Here is a 17565-nt window from a genome sequence, read left to right on the forward strand (position 1 = left end):
TTTCAAATGTTTAAACTTGGTGGAACAGCACAAGGGAAAAAAATTACCTGATGTAAGCATTCCATTACTCCCCAATGCTTACTCCAGTTTTTCATAACTGTAAAAAATGTGTAAGGTGCTTAAAGAAAATAAACTGGGAGTTCCCCTCGTGGCTTAGCGGATACGACTCTTGACTAGGAACCATGAGCTTGCGGGTTGGATCCCTGGCCTCACTCAGTGGGTTAAGGATTTGGCATCGTGGTCACCTGTGGCGTAGGTCGCAGATATGGCTCGGATCCCAAGTTTCTGTGGCTGTAGTATAGGCCAGCAGCTGTTCCTAGCCTAGGCACCTCTGTGTGCCCAGGGTGCGGCCCTGAAATGACAAAAGACAATAAATAAATAAGTAAATAGAAAATAAACTGTATTTTGGTAAATAGTAAATATATGTCATTTGGATAATAACTCACATTTAAGAGATCTCACACACGTGTTAATAGACTGGTCAAAAAAGACCTTTAAATTTGGTACGATACACTTTATCAGATGATAAGATTGTTGTATTCAACAAGGATATGTAGCAGAGAACTACTTCAAAAACTTTCTAAAGGGAAAGCTCTTTTCTTTACATTAATGGGTATATTAAGTTTGTCTACCTTCAAGCTGTGTAAAAACCCTGTTCAGAGAAAAATCAACTTTTCCCTTCGTTTCTGGAAATACTTCTTTAAATGTTATAATGCTTGAGTACTTGGTTCCAGTGTCCAGTCTTCCATTTATACTTGTTTTTGCCATTACATTTTCAAAAGTTCCTATAGTTTGCTGATATTGTGGGGTTTGGGGGTAGTGGTGGTGGTATCTACGCTTTATTGTTAATATCAGGTATTATATCGACTTTTTAAGACAGTATTTCTAGGGCAGTTTAAAATTTACAGCAAAATTAAGTGGAAGATATGGAGAGTTCCCATATACTCCTGCCACCTAAACATGCATAGCTTCCCCAAGTATCATCGTCATTCACCAGAATGCTACGTTTCTAAAAATTTTATTGGAGTAGAGTTGTCCTACAATGTTGTGTTAGTTTCAGGTGTACAGCAAAGTGGATCATTTGTACATTACCTATATTCATTCTTTTTCAGATTCTTTTCCCATATAGGCTATCACAGAGTATTGGGTAGATTTCCCTGTACTATATGGTCAGTCCATGTTACTTACTGATTTTGTGTGTAGTAGTGTATATATGCCACTCCCAACTTCCCAATTTATCCCTCCCCCCACATTTCCCCTTTAGGTAATCGTAATTTTGGCTTAGAAATCTTTGAGTCTGGGAGTTCCCGTCGTGGCGCAGTGGTTAACGAATCTGACTAGGAACCATGAGGTTTCGGGTTCCATCCCTGCCCTTGCTCAGTGGGTTATGGATCCGGCGTGGCCGTGAGCTGTGGTGTAGGTTGCAGATGCGGCTTGGATCCCTCGTTGCTGTGGCCCTGGGGTAGGCCGGGGGCTACAGCTCTGATTTGACCTCTAGCCTGGGAACCTCCATATGCCGCGGGAGCGGCCCAAGAAATGGCAAAAAAAGACAAAAAAAAAAAAAGAAATCTTTGAGTCTGTTTTGTGAATAAGTTCTTTTGTATCATTTTTATTAGGTTCCACATATTAGTGATATCATGTATTTCTCTTTCTCTGTCTGACTTAGTATGATAATCTCCAGGTCCATTCATGATGCTGCAAATGACATTATTTCATAATAAAATAATATTCTATTGTGTATATATGTACCATATCTTCTTTTTCTACCCCCTTTTGATGGACGTTTAGGTTGCTTCCATGTCTGGGCTGTTATAAATTGTGCTGCAATGAACATGGGGTGCATGTATCTTTTTGAAATATGATTTTCTCCAGGTATATGTCCAGGAGTGGTATTGTTGAATCCTATCAAATGGTCGTTCTATATTTAGTTTTTTAAGGAACCTACCTATACAGTTCTCCATAGTAGTTGCAAAGGTTACATTCTCGCCAACAATGTAGGAGGGTTCCCTTTTCTCCACATCCTCTCCAGCATTTATTGCTTGTAGACTTTTCTTTTTTCTTTTTAGGGCCAAACCTGTGGCATATGGAAGTTCCCAGGCAAGGGGTTGAATTGGAGCTGCAGCTGCCAGCTTAAACCATAGCCACAGCAATGGCAATGCCAGATCTGAGCCTCTATTTTTTCAGCTTGCAGCAATGTCGGATCTTAACCCCCTGAGCATGGCCAGGGATTGAACCCACATCCTCATGGACACTAGTTGGGTTCTTAACCCATTGAGCCACAACAGGAACTCCACTTGTAGACTTTTTGATGATGTGAAGAGTTTTTATCATAAATTTATGGTGAATTTTATGAAAAGCTTTTTTTTTCATCTATTTACGTGATCATATTCTTTTCATTTTCATTTAGTTTAAAATATTTTATAATTTCTCATGAAATTTCTTTGACTCCTATGCTATTTATGAGTACATTTTTTTTTTCTTTTTTAGGGCCACACCTGCAGCATATGGAGGTTCCCAGGCTAGGGGTCCAATCAGAGCTGTACCCGCTGGCCTACACCACAGCCACAGCAACGCCAGATCTGAGCTGTGTCTTCGACCTATACCACAGCTCACAGGAACACCGGATCTTTAACCCTCTGAGCAAAGCCATGAATCCAGCCTGTGTCCTTATGAATACTAGTCAGATTCATTTCCGCTGTACCACAACAGGAACTCCTATGAGTACATTTTCTAATCTCCATGTATTTTGGGAATTTCCATTTATATATTTTTTTATTGATTTCACTTTGATCTGAGAGCAGGCATTGTAGGATTTCTATTCTTTTACATTTGTTAGGATGTGTCTTATTGCTCAGGGTCTATCTGGTTGAATGTTCCATGTGAGCTTGAGAAGAATATTTATTCTGCTGTTGTTGGATCAAGTAGTCTAGAGTCCTCAATTCTCTCCACTTGATTGATGCATTGTTAAGTTCAGCTTTATCCTTACGGATTTTTTACCTCCTTGGTATTTTCATTTCTTTTATTTTTTATTTTTTTCCTTTTTGCCATTTCTTGGGCCGCTCCCGAGAGCATATGGAGGTTCCCAGGCTAGGGGTCCAGTTGGAGCCGTAGATGCCAGCCTGCACCAGAGCCACAGCAACTTGGGATCCGAGCCACGTCTGCGACCTACACCACAGCTCATGGAAATGCTGGATCCTTAACCCACTGAGCAAGGCCAGGGATTGAACCCACAACCTCAAGGTTCCTAGTCAGATTCGTTAACCACTGCGCCACAACGGGAACTCCAGGTATTTTCATTTCTGAGGGAGTGGTGTTTGAAGTCTCCACCTGTAATAGTAGATTCATCTATTTCTCCTAACTATTCTATCAGTTTTTGTCTCATATGGTTTATACTCTATTGTTGGATACATACACATTAAAGAATGTTATTTCTTCTTGGAGTATTGATCACTTTATCATTATCTAATTCTCTTCTTTATCTGATATCTTGCCTTGCTTTAATTCTGCTCTGTTGGAAATTTATATAACCTTTACTGCTTTTTTTTTGACTAGTGTTCTCATGGTATGTTTTTCTCCATCCAGTTAGTTTTAATCTATCTGAGGGTTTATATTTAAAGTGAGTTACTTGTAGATAAGTTTAGATCGTTATGTTTCTACTCTGATAATCACTTGTTTTTTCATTGGTGCAGTTATATCATGAGGTTCAAAATAACTATTGATATATTTACCATATTTGTGGCTGTTTTCTTTTTGCTTTTGTTCTTTGTTCCTGCTTTTGTCTTCCACTCTTCTGCTGCCTTTTTGGTCTTAATTGAGCCTTTTATTTGACTTTGTTTTTTTCGCTTTTCTTAGCATACTAACTATACTTTTTTTTTACTTGTTTTAGTGGTTTTCCTAGAGTTTGTAATATATATTGATAAATAACATTAAGTCCACTATCAAATAAGCCTATAGTATTTTGCTATATACTGAATATTTTTTATTTAATTAATTAATTTATTTATTTTTTTGTCTTTTTGCCTTTTCTAGGGCCGCTTCCATGGCATATGGAGGTTCCTAGGCTAGGGGTCCAATTGGAGCTGCAGCTGCCAGCTTATGCCACAGCCATAGCCACAGCAACACGGGATCCGAGCCGCAGCAACACAGGATCCGAGCCGTGTCTGCAACCTACACCACAGCTCACGGCAACACCGGATCCTTAACCCACTGAGCAAGGCCAGGGACTGAACCCGCAACCTCATGGCTTCTAGTCGGATTCGTTAACCACTGTGCCATGAGGGGATCTCCTATACTGAATATTTATCTCCCTCCGAATTCATATGTTGGAAATCTTATCTCTAATTTGATAGTATTTGAAGGTGGCACTTTTATCTGATAATTATGCCGTGAAGGTGAAAACCTCATGAATGGGACTAATTTCCTTATAAAAGAGAACCCAGAGAGCTCTCTTCCTTCATCTTCTATGTGAGGACACAGTGAGAAGACAGACAGCTGTGAAACAAGTTATTGCCAGGCACCAAATCTTCTAAAGGATTTCTTTTCTTTTTTGAGATGAATATAATCTTCATTATAAAATAGATAATGACCACATGAAAAAAGAAAATTACTGACTTCTTTTGCTTATGATTAAAGGTATTAAAAAATCTAATTTAGTTATCAACTGTTAGTAGTTTGAAATATTAATATATTGTCATTTGGGAGGTTGATTGACAGATAAAAGTGATTCAACATGGTAATATAAATTCAATACATTAATACACTAAAGGAGAAAAAAATCACATAATTATCTCAGTGGATTTTGAAAGGCATTTAATAAAGCTTACTCCCTATTTGTAATGAGCAACTTAAAGCACAAATTATACTTCGTGGAGAAAGATGCGTTCTATTTTAGATCAAAGACAAGGATCTCCATTATCACTCACTAGTGTTAGCACAATATAGAACTTCCTATCCAAGACTATAAAGAAGAAATAAGACATGAATTAGAGGGGATGAATGATTGTCATTATTTGCACATAATGTGATTGTTATATAGGCAAAGCAACAGATTCAAGTGTAGAATTAAGCAATGTTGCCAGATGGAAAACCAGCTTACTAATATCAATAGAATTTCTCAACACCAGAAACAAAATCAGATTAGAAAATGTAATATAAAAAAGAATAGTATTCATGGCGACAACCAAAATTATGAAATATTTAGATATTAACAGAAAATAAGACCTCTAAAGAAGAATTACTAAAATTTTTAAAAGCTATGAAAGAAAGCCAGATGAAATGTTCAGAGTAATTTCTCTATATTTAGTGGGATGATCATATACTATTCTGTTTATTCTCTCCAAATTAAATTATAAAGTCAAGATAATTCCAGGAAAATTCCAGAAGTACAGTTAGGAGTTCAATAGATGTAAAACTGGCACAGAAAAATAAAGGAAACTCACAAGTTTGCAAAACAGGAAAGAGAGGGAACATACCCTATCAGATATGGATGCATTGCTAGCCCTATTGTAGCAAAAAAAGAGTCAAATAGAGGAGTGTAACATAGTAGAGATATTTAGTGATAGACCAGGTGTATAAAGGAATTTAAGAAATGATAAAGATTAACTGCTAATAAAATTGATGCCATGTCCACTTCTATTCTTTTTTTTTTTTGTCTTTTTGCTATTTCTTTGGGCTGCTCCCACGGCATATGTAGGTTCCCAGGCTAGGGGTCGAATTGGAGCTGTAGCCCCTGGCCTACGCCAGAGCCACAGCAACGAGGGATCCGAGCTGCGTCTGCAACCTACACCACAGCTCACGGCAACGCCGAATTGTTAACCCACTGAGCAAGGGCAGGGACCAAACCCGCGACCTCATGGTTCCTAGTCGGATTTGTTAACCACTGCGCCACGACGGGAACTCCCACTTCTATTCTTAAAGATGGTTGCAACATTCTCCCCTCCCACATGTGCTTTTTTCCCATTGAGAGGTTGCTCATATGTTTTCTCCCCTTGATGCAATGCAAGTAATAGTAAGTGATTTCTGAAGCTAGTAATGGTGAGTGATTTCTGAAGCTAGGTGATATAAAGTGGTACAACTTCTGCTTTTTTTTTTCTTAGAACTCAGCCATCATAATGTGAGGAAGCCCAAACAGCCTGTGACAATCAAAGCCCAACTGGGAAGGAACTATGATCCCCAGCCCTCTGCCCTGGCAGAACTCCCATTTGAGAAGTAACCATATTAACTTGCCAGCCTTAAGTGAGCCACCTTGAAAACACATCCTTCATCTCTAGGTGAGTTGTCTCAGATGCCATTCCATGGCAAAGATCCTTGCTGATCCCTACCTACAGTGCAGGCATGTGAGTAGAATAAATGATTATTTTAGTTTTAAGCCACTCCTTTTTGGACTGTATTGTTATACAGTGTTTCTGGGGTATTTTAGAAGTTGTTTTTTTAGATTCTCTTTCTGATACTTCATTCTTAGTGTAAAGAAATGCATCTTATTTCTGTATGTTATTCTTGTTTCCTGCTACCTTGCTGAATTTGTTTTTCAGTTCTAGCAGTTTTTGTGTGGAGTCTTTAGGATTTTTTTTAATGTAATTTTTTTTAAAGTGTAGTTGATTGGAGTTCCCATCGTGGCTCAGTGGTTAACGAACCCTATTAGTATCCATGAGGACATGGGTTCGATCCTTGGCCATGCTCGGTGGGTTGAGGATCTGGCATTGATGTGAGCTGTGGTGTAGGTTGCAGATGTGGCTAGATCCCATGTTCCTGTGGCTGTGGTATAGGCCAGCAGCTATAGCTCTGTCTCGACACCTAGCTTGGGAACTGCCATATGCTGTGGATGTAGCCCTAAAAAGCAAAAAAAAAAAAAGTGTAGTTGATTTACAGTGTTGTGCCAATTTCTGCTGTACAGCAGAGTGATCCAGTGATATATATATCCTTTCTATATTATTACTTTCCTTTCTATATTATCTGCCATCATGGTCTATCCCAAGAGATTAGATATACTTCCCTGTGCTGTACAGTAGGACCTCATTGCTTATCCATTCTAAGTGTAGTAGTTTGCATCTACTAACCCCTAACTCCCAGTCCATCCCACTTCGTCCCTCCTCCCTCTTGGCAACCATAATTCTGTTCTCTATGTCTTTGAGTCTATTTCTGTCCTGTAGATAGGTTCATTTGTGCCATATTTTAGATTCCACATATAAGTGATATCATATGGTATTTATCTTTCTCTTTCTGACTTCATTTAGTAGGAGAATCCTTAGTTGCATCCATTTTGCTGCAAATGACATTATTATTTTTTTTAATGGCTGAGTGGTATTCCATTGTATACATATACCATGTCTCTCTTTCTTTTTTTTTTTTTTTTTTTTTTTTGTCTTTTGTCCTTTTAGAGCTGCACCTGCAGAATATGGAGGTTCCCAGGCTAGGGGTCCAATCAGAGCTGTAGCCGCTGGCCTACGCCAGAGACACAGCAATGTGGGATCCAAGCCGCGTCTGTGACCTAACACCACAGCTCACAGAAACACCGGATCCTTAACCTGCTGAGCAAGGCTAGGGATTGAACCTGCAACCTCACGGTTCCCAGTCGATTCGTTAACCACTGAGCCACGACGGGAACTCCCTACCATGTCTTTTTAATTCATTTATCTGTCAATGGACATTTAGGTTACTTCCATGTCTTGGCAATTGTGAATAGTGTTGTTATGAATATAGGGGTGCATGTATCTTTTTGAATTGTAGTTTTGTTTGGATATATACACAGGAGTGGGATTTCTGGATTATATGGTAGTTCTATATTTAGTTTTCTGAGTGACCTCCATGCTGTTTTCCATAGTGGTTGTACCAATTTACATTCCCACCTATTGGAAACTTTTTTTTCCTCACACTCTGTCCAGCATTTATTATTTGTAGACTTATTAATGATGGCCATCCTGACCTGGGAGGTGGTACCTCATTGTAGTTTTGGTTTGCATTTCTCTAATAATTAGTGATGTTGAGCGTTTTTTCATTTACCTACTGGCCATCATATGTCTTCTTTGGAAAAATGTCTATTTAGGTCATCTACTCATTTTTAAATTGGGTTGTTTGTTTTTTTTATTGAGTTATATGAGTTGTTTGTATATTTTGGAGATTAAGCCCTTCTCGGCTGCATCATTTGCAACTATTTTCTCCCATTCTGTAGGTTTTCTCTCTCTTTTTTTTTTTTTCTTTTTAGCTATTTCTTGGGCCGTTCCCGCGGCATATGGAGGTTCCCAGGCTAGGGGTTGAATTGGAGCTGTAGCCACCAGCCTATGCCAGAGCCACAGCAACGAGGGATCCGAGCCGCGTCTGCAACCTACACCACAGCTCACGGCAACGCCAGATTGTTAACCCACTGAGCAAGGGCAGGGACCGAACCCGACCGAAACCTCATGGTTCCTAGTCGGATTCGTTAACCACAGCGCCACGACGGGAACTCCTCTCATTTTTTAAAAGCATGGTTTCCTTTGCTGTGCAAAAGCTTGTATGTACTTTTGTTTTTCCTTTTCCTTTTTAAGGCTGTGCCCATTTCATGTGGAAGTTCTTGGGCTAGGTGTCAAATTGGAGATGCAGCTGCCAGCCTACACCACAACCACAGCAACACCATGTCCCCAGGCTGCATCTTTAACCTACACTGCAGCTTGTGGCAACACTGGACCCTTAACTCTCTGAGCGAGGCCAGGGATCGAACCCATATCCTCATGGATATTAGTCATATTCTTAACTTGGTGAGCCACAATGGGAACTACAAAAGCTTGTAAGTTTGATAATGTTCCATTTTTTTAACTCAATGAATTTTATTACATTTATAATTGTACAACAATCATCACAACTCAATTTTATAGCATTTCCATCCCAAACCCCCAGCCCATCCCCCCACCCCCCAACTTGTCTCCTTTGGAAACCATAAATCTGTCAGTATCTGTTCTGGAAAGAAGTTCATTGTGTCCTTTTATTATTTTATTATTTATCTATTTATTTATTGCCTTTTCTATATGCTGCTCTCGTGGCATATGGAGGTTCCCAGGCTACGGGTCTAATTGGAGCTGTAGCTGCCGGCCCATGCCAGAACCATAGCAACTCGGGATCCAAGCCGCGTCTGCAACCTACACCACAGCTCATGGCAATGACGGATCCTTAACCCACTGTGTGAGGCCAGGGATCAAACCCGCAATCTCATGGTTCCTAGTCGGATTCGTTAACCACTGCACCACGATGGGACCTCCCATTGTGTCCTTTTTTTAGATTCCACATGTAAGTGATAGTGTTTGATGTTGGTGTCTCAATGTCTGACTAAATTCCCTTAGCATGATAATTTCTAGGTCCATCCATGTTGCTGCAAATGCCATCATTTCTTTCTTTTTAATAGCTGAGTAATATCCCATTGTGTATATGTACCACATCTCCTTTATCCACTCCTCTGTCGATGGGCATTTAGGTTGTTTCCATGTCTTGGCTATTGTATATAGTGCTTCAGTGAACATTGGAGTACCTGTATCTTTTCAAGTCATGGTTTTCCTCTGAATGGATGAGCAGGAGTGGGATTACTGGATCAAAGGGCAATTCTATTTTTAGTTTTCTGAGAAATCTCCAAACTGTTTTCCATTGGTTGCACCAATTTACATTCCTACCAAGAGTGTAATGGGGTCCCTTTTTTCCACACACCCTCTCCACCATTTATTGTTTGTAGCCTTTTTGGTGACAGCCATTCTGGCCAGTGTAAGGTGGTACCTCAGTGGTTTTGATTTGCACTTCTCTAATAATTCACGATATTGAACATCTTTTCAGGTGTCTTTTGGCCATCCATATGTCTTCTTTGGGAATTGTCCATTTAGATCTTCTGCCCATTTTTTTTTTTATGGGGTTGTCTGTTTTTTTGGTATTGAGCTGCAGGAGGTGTTTATAAATTTTGGAGATTAATCCCTTGTCAGGTGCTTCATTTGCAAATATTTTCTCCCATTCTGTGGGTTGTCTTTTCATTTTGTTTAGGGTTTCCTTTGCTGTGCAGAAACTTTTAAGTTTAATTAGGTCCCATTTGTTTATTTTTGTTTTTATTGTCATTACTCTAGAAGGTGGATCTGAGAAGATATTGCTATGGTTTATGTGTTTGACCTATGTTTTCCTCTAAGTTTTATAGTATCCAGTCGTATATTTAGGTCTTTAATCCATTTTGAGTTTATTTCATCATTAACCCATTGATTTTTTTAGTTGTATGTTGTTTAGTCTCCATGTAATTGTGTTTTTCTAATTATTTTTCTGTGGTTAATTTCTGGTTTCATCTTGCTGTGGTCAGAAAAGATGTTTGAAATAATTTCTATACTCTGAAATCTGTGGTGGGTTGTTTTGTGCCCTGGTATGTGGTGAAGCCTAGAGAATGTTCTATGTGCACATATAAAGAATATATACTATAGGTTTTTTGGATGTAATGTCCTGAAAATGTCAATTAAGTCTCAGTGTTCTGTCACATCATTTAGGATCTCTGTTGCCTTATTGACATTCTCTCTAGAAGATCTGTCCATTGATGTGATTGGGTGTTAAAGTCTCCTTCTACTATGGTTTTTCTGTGAATTTCTCCATTTATGTCTGATGGTATTTGTTTTATGTGTTTGGGTGCTTTTATATTAGCTGAATATATGTTGGTAAGTTTAAAATCCTTTTCTTGTATTGGTCCTTTTATCATTATCCAGTGTCTTTTATCTTTCTTTATGGTCTGTGTTTTTAAGTTTGTCTGGTGTAAATATTGGGACCCCCCCTCCACACACACACACTTTCTTGTCACTTCCATTTGCATTAAGTATCTCTTTCCAGCTCCTCAATTTTTTTATTTTTAAAAATTTATTATTATTATTTTTAATGGCTGTACCCATGGCATGTGGACATTCTCAGACCAGGGATTGAATTCAAGCTGCAGCTGTGACCTGTGCTACAGCTGTAGTAACACTGGATCCTTTAACGCACTCTGCTGGGCCAGAGATCAAACCCACACCTCTGCAGTGACCAAAGCCACTGAACTCAGACTCTTAACCCTCTGTACCACAGCAAGAACTCCCTATCTCACTTTAAATCTTGTGTTTTTTGTAGGCAGCTTATTGTAGTCTCTTGTTTTTTTATGCAGTCTGTTATTCCATGTCATTTAGTCCATTGACATTCAAGGTAAATAGTGATAAATATTGCCATTTTAAACATTGTTTTCTAGTTAATTCTCTTTATTTTTCCTTTTATGGTTTGATGATTTCATTTTACTTTATGCTGTGTTCTTTTTTTTTTTTTTTCTCTTTTCTAGGGCCACACCCACGGCATATGGAGGTTCCCAGGCTAGGGGTCTAATTGGAGCTGTCGCCACTGGCCTCTACCACTGCCACAGCCACAGCAACGCTAGATCCCAGCCACATCTGCGACCTACACCACAGCTCACAGCAATGCCAGATCCTTAACCCACTGAGCAAGGCCAGGGATGGAATCCACAACCTCATCATTCCTAGTCGGATTTGTTCACCACTGAGCCACGACGGGAACTCTATGTGGTCTCTTCTTTTTGGTTTTTATGAATCTAGAGTATATTTTTGATTTGTCCTTACCTTAGTTTTCAAGTATGTTAACTACTGCCAGTATCTATGTCATGTAGACTGATAGCATGTAGACTTCCTATGTCTATGTGATGTAAACTGATTCTAAAAAAAAGATAAATATTTTCATACTTTCCTCCCCATTTTATGATTTTGATGTCATTTTTTACATCTTATTTATCCTTTTGCTGTTAATTGTAGTTATCATTGCTTTTACTGAAAAAGATTAAAATTTTAATCTGTATACTGGCTTACTTATGGGATTTGTTTTCCATTTGTGATTTTCTTTTCTGTAGATTTTTTTTTTATTTAGAGGAAACTTTTCATTATTTATTTTCATTATTTCTTTATTTTCATTATTTCCTTTAAGATAGGTTTAGTATTGCTATATTCTTTTAGTTTTTCTTGCCTGAGAAATTCTTTATCTCTATTTTAAATGAAAATCTTGCTGGATAGAACCCTCTAGGTTGCATATCTTTCCCTTTTAAGACTTTGAATATATTTTGCCACACCCTTCTGGTTTGCGTAGTTTCTGTAGAGAAATTAGCTGATACCCTATGGGGTTTCTCTTGTAATTAATTCTTTGTTTTTCTCTTTCTGTCTTTAGAATCCTCCTTATCTTTAAGTTTTGCCATTTTGATTATGTCTTGGTGTAGGTCTGTTTGGGTTTTTCTTGTTTGGGACCCTCTGTGCTTACTACACCTGGATATCCATGTTTCCTTTAGATTTGGAAATTTTTCAGCCATAATTTCTTCCTATATATTTTTGATTCATTTTGACTGACCTTTGCTCAATATTCTATATTGTCACTGAAGGAATGGTCTTTTTAATTTCTTTTTCCCACTTTTGACAGCCCCACGGTATATGGAGCTCCTCGACTAGGGATCAGGATTGAGCCACAGTCTCGACCAAAACCACAGCTTCAGCAACACTGGATCTTTAACCCACTCTACTGGGCTGGAGATTGAACCCATGTCCCAGCACTCCCAAGATGCTGCTGATCCCATTGTGCCACAGTGAGAGCTTCTGTCACCAAAGGAATGGTCTTGTTGTAGGTCCTCTTTCTGTTCAACTACATTCCTGTACTACTATTACACTATCCTAACTATAATAGCTTAATAGTTTTATATACATCTTGATATAATAGTATATCCATTCCCCTTTTATTGTAAGAGTGTCTGCAATTCTTGGCTATTTGCATTTCAATATAGATATTATCTTGTGTTCTCCAAAACACACCTGAGATTTTGACTAGACTTGCATTGTATTGAATCCATATAGCAATTTTGGGAGAACTGTAGCAATATCAAGTCTTCCAGTTTTTGTACATGTTATTTCTTTTAATTTATAGGTCTATGGTAATGTCCCAGTAATGTTTCATAATTTTTAGTGTGTATGTATTTTGTAGACCTCCCACAGAAGTCCTTTTTTTTTTTCCTGGGTAATTGATTTATCTTTTAATTTTTGTGCTTTCTTGTCTGTACAGTATTTGTCGAGTATGTCACCTTTATAAAATTTAATTTCATTGTTTGAGATATAGTTGCTGTACCATATAAGTTTCAGATGTACAGTATAGTGAATCATAATTTTTGAAGGTTATACTACATTTAGAGTTATCCAATATTCACTATATTTCCTGTTATACAATATTTCTCTGCAACTTTAAAAAAATTATTGTAATTTACAATGTGCTGGTTTCAGGTACACAGCAAAGTGATTCAGTTATACATATATATAAAATATATTTTACATTCTTGTCCATTATAGGTAATTAAAAGAAATTGGGTATATTCCCCCTGTGCTTTACAGTGGGTCCTTGTTGGTTATGCTTCATATATAGTAGTGTGTATATTTTAATCCTAAACTCCTAATTAATCCCCACTCTTCCTTTCCTCTTCGTTAACCATAAATTTTCTATGTCTATGAGTAGATTTATGTTTTGTAAATAAGTTAATTTGTATTTTTTTTTTTTAAGAATGCCACATTTAAGTGATGTCATGTAGTAGTTGTCTTTGGCTTACTTCATATGATAATTTCTAGGTCCATCTATGTTGCTGCAAAATGGCATTATTTCATTCTTTTTATGGCTGATTGTGTATAAATACCACATCTCCTTTATCCATTCATCTGTCAATAGGTACTTAGATTGTTTCCTTATTTTTGCTATTGTTAACTAGTGGTGCTATGAACATGAGCATACCATATTTTCAAATCAAATTTTTCTCCAGATATATGCCCAAGTGTGGGATTGTAGGATTATATGGTAGCACTAAATTTTTTTTCTTTTTTTTTTAAGAAACCTCTGCTCCATTCTCCCTAGTGGTTTCACCAGTTTACATTCTCACCAACAGTATAGAGGTGTTCCTTTTTATACCCTCTCTAGCAATTTTTATTCATAGACTTTTTGATGGTGGCCAGTCTGACCAGTGTGAGGTGGTACCTCTTTGTAGTTTTGCCTCTCTGTAGTAAATAGCAATGTTGAACATCTATTCATGTGCCTATTGGCCATGTCTTCTGAGAAATATTTAGGTCTTCTGCCTATTTTTTGATTGGGTTGTTTGTTATTTAGCTGTAGAGCTCTTTGTATATTTTGGTTGAAATTAAGCCCTTGCTGGTCAGAGCATTTGTGAATATTTTTTCCATTCTATAGGTTTTTTTGTTTTGATGGTTTCCTTCACTGTACAAAAGCTGTTAAGTTTAATTAGGTCCCATTTGTTTATTTTCTTTAGGAAACATCTAAAAAAATTGTTATAATTTGTGTCAAAGAGTGTTCTGCATATGTTTTCCTTTAAGAGTTTAATTACACATAAAAGCCATATACTTAGGTCTTTAATCCATTTTGAGTTTATTTTTGTATATGGTGTTAGAGAATATTCTGATTTCATTCTTTTACATGAATATCTTTTCCCAGCACCACTTATTGATCCCAGCATCATCTAATTGCTACCTATATATTAAAAACCATTGAGTATATACTTACACCTATAGCTCACTTATTGGGAGATTTTTCTTTTCACCATTCTATGTTCTTGTCTCCTTTGTTAAAACTGACCACAAGTGTATGGATTTATTTCTGAGCTCTCTTTTCTATTCCACCAATCTAAGCATGTTTTTTGGTGCTGGTACCATACTATTTTGATTATTGTTGCTTTGTAGTATAGTTTGAAGTTAGGGTCCATGATTCTTCTAGCTTTGTTCTTTTATTCTCAAGATTATTTTGGCCATTCAGAGTTGTTGTATTTCCATACAAATTTAAAAATTATTTGTTCTATTTCTGTGAAAAATGTCCTTGGTATTTTTTTTTTTTCTTTTTGCTATTTCTTGGGCCGCTCCCATGGCATATGGAGGTTCCCAGGCTAGGGGTCAAATCAGAGCTGTAGCCACCGGCCTACGCCAGAGCCACAGCAACACGGGATCCGAGCCACGTCTGCAATCTACACCACAGCAAGGGCAGGGACCAAACCCACAACCTCATGGTTCCTAGTCGGATTCATTAACCACTGCGCCACGATGGGAACTCCGCCCTTGGTAATTTTATAGGGGTTGAATGGAATCTGTAGGTTACCCTGTGTTGTATGGCCATTACAACTATGTTGATTCTTTCAATCCATAAACATTATCCCTTTCCATGTGTTTGGGTCATCCTCTATTTTATCAATGTCTTACAGTTTTCTGAGTTCTCATCTTTTAGTTTTCTTAGGTGGGTTTACTCCTAGATTCTTTTTCATGAGATTGTAAATGGGGTTATAGGTAGATTCTCAACTCAAAATCATCTTTAAGTCTTCTTTGATTAACTTTGCTATAAAATAATTATTTTCAGACAGAGGTTTTGATTCTTTCTTGCATTTGCTGTTGATTTCTGCTCTTATTTCCTTATCTACCTCTACTTCCTGTAGGTTTATTTTGCTGTGTCTTTTTACCTCTTTATTGGCATTCTTAGGTAAATATTCTTCATCATTTTAAGTACATGCATTAAAGTATACAGGCATACTCCAGAAATACTGTGGATTCAGTTGCAGACCAATAAAGTAAGTAGTAGAGATTTTTTTGTTTTTAGTAAATATAAATGTTATCTTCATCTTATACTATAGCCTATTAAGCAATAACATGAAATCTAAAACAAGTACATACCTTAGTAAAAAATATTTATTACAAAAAAATACCATTGTATGACAACATAGGGTTGCCATAATGCTTCAGTTTGTAAAAAAGAGTGTCTGTAAAGCACAATGAGGTATGCCTGTATAAAATTCTAAATTAGTGCTTCATTTACATGTTACCACATTGCATTTTATATGGAGATTCATTTAAACATTGCTGAGTGCTTATTATGTGCATTCTTGTGTACTGTGATGTAAGAAAGCAGATCCAAAAGAAACTGACATTTAAGGGGTACTATAATTTTAAAATATTTATATTGCCATTTAGTTAGAAATATCTTCTAATTTACAACATGATCTGACTTTTCTAGAAGTTCATTTTCTGAATTAAGCATTTGGAATTTCTTTTGGCTACGACGGTATCAGTTTTTATAAATATTACATGTTTAAAAAGCTTTACCTAATAGTTGAGAAACAGTTCATGTAATTGTATTAGATGTAGATTTTAAAATTCTACTCTTTTTGTACTTATTGCTTACTACATTATTACTATTATTTTGGGCCTAAACTTGTTTGTAACTGTCAATTGCTTTATATATTTAGAGGCTGTTTCAGAGTTATGTTCCTGGTGAACTGTTCTACCATTATTAAAACTGTTTCCCAACACTCCTTTTTTTCCATTGTAAATTTTATCTGATTAATAATTCCCCTCCCCTTTTTTTTTTAATGGCCACATCCACAGCATATGGAAGTTCCCAGGCCAGGGACTGAATCCAAGCCGTAGCTGTGACTTATGCTGCAGCTGCAGCAAGGCTGGATCCTTTAACCCACTCTGCTGGACTGGAATCGAACTTGTACCCCCACAGCAACTCAAGCCACCACAGTTGAATTCTTAACCCACTGTGCAACACTGGGAACTCCTAACAGTTTCTCTCTTTTTTTTTTTTTCTTTTTTGTCTTTTGTTGTTGTTGTTGTTGCTATTTCTTGGGCCGCTCCCGCGGCATATGGAGGTTCCCAGGCTAGGGGTCGAATCGGAGCTGTAGCCACCGGCCTACGCCAGAGCCACAGCAACGCGGGATCCGAGCCGCGTCTGCAACCTACACCACAGTTCACGGCAACGCCGGATCGTTAACCCACTGAGCAAGGGCAGGGACCGAACCCGCAACCTCATGGTTCCTAGTCGGATTCGTTAACCACTGCGCCACGACGGGAACTCCCAGTTTCTCTCTTGATTGGCATTTTTTTATTTTTTTCCGTTAATTTACTTTCAACTATTACATCATGTTCAAGTTGTAAGCACAACATAAGGTTTTTTTTTGTTTTTTTTTGTTTTTTTTTTGTCTTTTTGCCTTTTCTTGGGCCGCTCCCACGGCACATGTAGGTTCCCAGACTAGGGGTCGAATCGGAGCTGTAGCCGCCATCCACAGCCACAGCCACAGCAGCACAGGATCCGAGCTGCATCTGCAACCTACACCACAGCTCACAGCAACGCTGGATCCTTACCCACTGAGCAAGGCCAGGGATCAAACCCACAACCTCATGATTCCTGGTTGGATTCGTTAATCACTGAGCCACAACGGAATCTCCAACATAAGTTTCTTAAACTGGCAAGTTTATGGTACTTATATTACCATAATTACTAATATTTATAATAGTATTTCAAATACTAATATTTCTATTTGATTTCTCATTGTTCTTTGCCTTCAACAGAATTTTATTTACTACAGATTTTTTCTTTCCTAGTTATTTGCTCTTAATTTAACCTCATCCTATGACTAAGACAGATATACAAATCTGGAGTTCCTGATATGGCACAGCAGGTTAAGGATCCAGTGTTGTCTCTGTGGTGGCACAGGTTTGAACTCCAGCCTGGTGCAGTGGGTTAAGGATCCAG

At 37.8% G+C, this 17565-nt stretch overlaps 1 long non-coding RNA gene across 3 annotated transcripts in view; it reads left to right on the forward strand.

The window, feature by feature from the left end:
* Positions 1 to 17565, forward strand: part of LOC102167943 — a 42644-nt gene that overhangs the window by 225 nt on the left and 24854 nt on the right. For all 3 annotated transcript variants that reach the window (XR_001298442.2, XR_001298441.2, XR_305038.3), the window contains exon 2: positions 6096 to 6269. This is a non-coding gene — a long non-coding RNA (uncharacterized LOC102167943). The remainder of the gene's footprint in view (positions 1 to 6095; positions 6270 to 17565) is intronic.

Source organism: Sus scrofa, chromosome 8 (assembly GCF_000003025.6).
Source record: "Sus scrofa isolate TJ Tabasco breed Duroc chromosome 8, Sscrofa11.1, whole genome shotgun sequence".
Taxonomy (NCBI): Eukaryota; Metazoa; Chordata; class Mammalia; order Artiodactyla; family Suidae; genus Sus; species Sus scrofa.